Source organism: Pinus tabuliformis, chromosome 7 (genome assembly GCF_031772625.1).
Source record: "Pinus tabuliformis cultivar Carrire ecotype Pingquan chromosome 7, CPIR1, whole genome shotgun sequence".
Lineage (NCBI taxonomy): Eukaryota > Viridiplantae > Streptophyta > Pinopsida > Pinales > Pinaceae > Pinus > Pinus tabuliformis.
In genome coordinates this window covers 749710631-749715384 of record NC_142293.1, presented here as the reverse complement: position 1 = coordinate 749715384, position 4754 = coordinate 749710631, and positions in this window count along the sequence as shown.

Below are 4754 nucleotides of genomic sequence, written 5' to 3'. Positions count from 1 at the left end.
GGCGCTGTGCATAGAGAGGTGCGTTGCGCGTTGGGTTTGTGCGCTGCGCACTGGGTCACAGCACCAAAATTTTTGTTGTCTTGTGCCCAGTTCGTATCAAATCGGCTCCATCGACTTGCAAGTACATTCTTGGCTGCCACAAACGCCAACCATGAGGAAACCCTGTTAGGGGTGAACGCCCAAGGTTGAAAATCCACAACAAGATGAAACGTTTCTACGTTGTCTGGTGTATACAACCTCAGAATGTTCGTGATTGCCTCTTCTATCACCGGTTGAGGATAGGAACCACGGACGCCCAGTAACAGTGACGGGCTGAAACGCAGTTCGGACATGCGGGTGTACATGTTCCTGTGTGCGTGTGCCCATCTCCTTGAGAGGACCGAGGATCTGATGGCATCTCCGATTGGAATTTTCGAGAGAATGAGGCCAAGGACATCGTCGTGAAGTGCTGACAGTCTATCTGGCAATGTCTCTCTCATCATGTTTATCATGTGTGTCAAGTTTTCAAATGATGTATTTCATTCCAAAAATAGATGCGCTTGAAGTTTCAAGATTCGTCACATTTCTTGTCAGCCTTCTTTAATGGCACCCACAACAGCGTTTCATTTTCGAATCACGTCCTGATTTATTCACTTGATACCGGTAATGAAGATATAATGGGATTTCAAAGGACACTCCCACCATCTGCATGCATCAGCCGGTGAAGCCTGAAACAAAGACCAATAGACAATATTCAAATTGCACGCCGATACCTTCCGTCGTAAATATATCTTTACTTTCCAAATCAATAAAAGCAATGCAAGAACAAGATTGGTGTCAAATTCATTTTCCAGAGGTGGAAGCTTTGGCGTTATTCTTTTCCGCAAACCAATATTGTCTTCCAACATTTTTACATAGGACGCCAAAACTGAAAGTTCTTCACTTCCATGCGTGCAAATATTAGTAGGTTGCCAAGATTTTCTTCGCCTTAGTGAAATGGGTCATATATTTGGGGGAAACCGAATTATTTTAAATCATATCTATATTCTGGCTAGGACTCTTTGCAACGTGTAATCATTTATGGTAACATGGATGAAAGCGCCCCAAAGTTACAGAGGATGTTAATTATAAAAATTTGGTTGTTTTCAAATGGTAAAGGTAAAAGTAAAGACCCAAATTAAACGCAGAATATCAACCATAAGTAGAAGAATAGGATTCGATTCATATTTAAGACTTCAGTTAATGATTCAAAGGGATCTACGCTCCGGTTTGTTGGCCATCAGAGAATTTTAAGGGCAACGATCTTCTGTTTTAGAATAAAGAGATGACTCTATCTCTATTTTTGTAACTGCAGGTGAAACATCGCCCCTGTTTTGGGTCGATCTGTTTTCTCCTAGGATAGTTTTATTTAATGTATTAAAAATTATTTGTAAAGAGAGAGTAGTTCTGAAAGCTGGTGGAGGAGAAATATAGAGTTTCATTGCACAGTTTTGACAGGGATTTTAATAAAAATGCAGCTCTGACCCCTGAGATTCTTGTGGTATGAAATTTAACATTTGTCTCATCCTTTGTTTCATATGATGCCTGTTGTGTTTCCATTTTATTTCATTTCTAAATGAATACTTTTAAGTGAGAAAGGCAGAATTCAATTTATTTGCTATGTCTTGAGGAAGTGTTCATATTTAATGTTTTCTTCTGTTTGACAAGGATCCATCCTCTATGCCCTTGTCAACTTCTCAAATAGTTCACCCGCTCCACATTATTTCAAAATTGATGTTAAACTTCATGCTTATCTTGCCTCAGGAGATAATATGTGATTTTCATTTAATCTCTGCTCTTGCTGTCTTTGCCCCACGCAGCCCAGAAAAACCAATCATTTATTAAAAACCCTTTCTTATCAATTTACTAGCCTAAAATCAGTATTAAATTTGAGTCATCTCAACCCGTTTGAAGACCTTTTGCCGAGATAGACACGGAGAGAGCCCTCTCCTGTCCTCGTGGGGCTAGCTACGAGGCTGAGCTTGGTTTGCTGTGGCCTTGAGTTTTTCCTTCCTCAGCCTGAGGCAGATTTGAGCGCTAACATAGTGGCGACCATACTGGGGAAGATGGTTTGCTGTTGATGGGACATTCGACTTGTAGATTGTCTTGCTCCAGTACATGAAATCAAGTTGCAGATCTGATGTTGATGGTGGATAGCAATCAGACACATATGAAGGCTGAGACATTCACTTGGTGACTCCAACTTGATCCAGACAGTCCAGTGCTCGCTGATCCATTTATGCAATGGTAGGGTATGTGGCAAACCCTGCACTTTGTGAAGCTGTAAAATAAGTAAGAAATCAGTTAGCAGATTTTGAAATTAATGAAGAATTTTTCAGTGACTTTCTTCAATGTTTGAAATCTCCAAAGTTCCCTCTTGAAGCTAAAACTGGTTTCTGCCAGTTAATTGTTGAAAAACTTGAGAAGGAGATTCAGTATTTGAATGAGCAGATCCAGTCATATGATTTCCGAGATCCCAACAAGTTCGTGGAAACTCTTCCTCCTTCGAAACAAAAAATAATAGAGTTGCCTACAGATGTTTTCATTGACAGCGTGCAGCTGGATATATGTATTGCAGAGTTGGGGCAGCAAACGGAGTCTGGCTTTCGCGATCCTATTGCGATGTACATGGAAATGTTTTTCAGTTTGATTGATAGATCAGGCTGTCTTTTACGTGACCAGGCTCATTACGTGCATGAAGGGCTGCCAGCAATTACATCTGTGTCCTGGTGGAAACATTCTCAACCGGCATCATTCTCAGGTTTACTTGAATGGTTAATCTGGCATTTCAGTATTACCTGATCTATTGTTTTTACAGTAGAGTAGGATAGATTGTGTAAATAAATAAGCAGCCAAAAGGCAGCATTTTGGTCTAAGTTTCATTACAGTTTTAGTGTGAAGTTTGCCGAGTCAGTTTTTTTAACTATTTCAGTCAAGTTTCAGTCCATAAATGAGTCAGAAGTCTCGTGTTGTCAGTTGAAATAATGACTCCATCACCCAATGGACGGAGGCACTGTCTGCTCTCCCAAAGCTCTGTGGTTCTTGGCACCTCCAAAAAGCGGCAGCTGCCATCCCCATTGGAGCCAATGTTAGACTCCGTCTTGTCAAGTCCTCTGTCAGAGTCAAATTCAGACAGGTGGCTGTCAAAGTTTCAATAACACTTGAAGGCCAGAAGGGAGCTTCGATAAGTTTTCATTTCAGGATTGTCATCATCAAAGTGCTCAAAGGTATTCCTTCTTCAAAACTCGGTTTTGAAGAAGAAATTTTCAAATTTGTTTTCTATAAATACGCTGCCATGCTACCAGTGTACTTCTCAGAGATCGAAAGGTTTACCATGTATCGTGATTGAGATGCCAAAGTTAAAGACTTGTTTTGAAATTCCCTGATTTGGATAAATCAAGTTTATTACCGCCTGCAGCAAGAACTTTTTCTATGTTTCAAAATATGAACTTTCTCATATTGTTCGAGTAATGGTATGTGGGGAAAACTACTTGATTTGCATAAACTTGAGAGTTTACGAAGACAAGGAAAGATCAGGCAACATAATTAGGTGTTTTGATAGATGGGCTCAAGAATAATGCAAACAAATTTGCAAAATGAACAGCACAAATTTTCTGGCAGAATTATAAAGTCGGGTTATGTGTTTCGAATTCACCCTCGTGATCACATCAGCCATGTTAATTTAGTATTCAAAGGATAAAATCCAGCATTTCGATGGCATGTAGCAGTATTTCAGTATTGATGGATGTAGGTGGCAGAACTTACCTTGTTAAAGGGGCATCGCAATGGATGGATTGGGCGCAAAGTGCTTCACTACCTATGAAAGCGATGTTCTGTTTGCCTTCGTTTTATGATTGATTGTGATATTGAATTGTTGGTCGAATTGCCGGTTAGAAGGGCGAAAGCTCGTTTTCAAAATTGAAAGACTGAAGTTGTGCGCAACGCGTTGGAGGTGTGCACTATGCACTGAGGTGGGCGCTACGCATTGGGCCTCACCGGCCAGTGTTAAAATACACAGGCACTGCACATAGAGAGGTGCGTTGCGCGTTGGGTTTTTGCGCTGCGCACTGGGTCACAACACCAAAATTTTTGTTGTCTTGCGCCTAGTTCGTATCAAATCGGCTCCTTCGACTTGCAAGGACATTCTTGGCTGCCACAAACACCAACCATGAGGAAACCCTGTTAGGGGTGAATGCCCAAGGTTGAAAATCCACAACAAGATGAAATGTTTCTACGTTGTGTGGTGTATACAACCTCAGAATGTTCATGATTGCCTCTTCTATCACTGGTTGAGAATAGGAACCACGGGCGCCCAGTAACAGTGACGGGCCGAAATGCAATTCGGACATGCGGGTGTACATGTTCCTGTGTGCGTGTGCCCATATCCTTGAGAGGACCGAGGATCTGATGGCATCTCTTATTGAAATTTTCGAGAGAATGAGGCGAAGGACATCGTCGTGAAGTGCTGACAGTCTGTCTGGCAATATCTCTCTCATCATGTTTATCATGTTTGTCGAGTTTTCAAATGATGTATTTCATTCCAAAAATAGATGCGCTTGAAGTTTCAAGATTCGTCACATTTCTTGTCAGCCTTCTTTAACGGCACCCACAACAGGGTTTCGTTTTCGAATCACGTTCTGATTTATTCACTTGATACCGGTAATGAAGATATAATGGTATTTCAAAGGACACTCCCACCATCTGCATGCATCAGCCGGTGAAGCCTGAAACAAAGA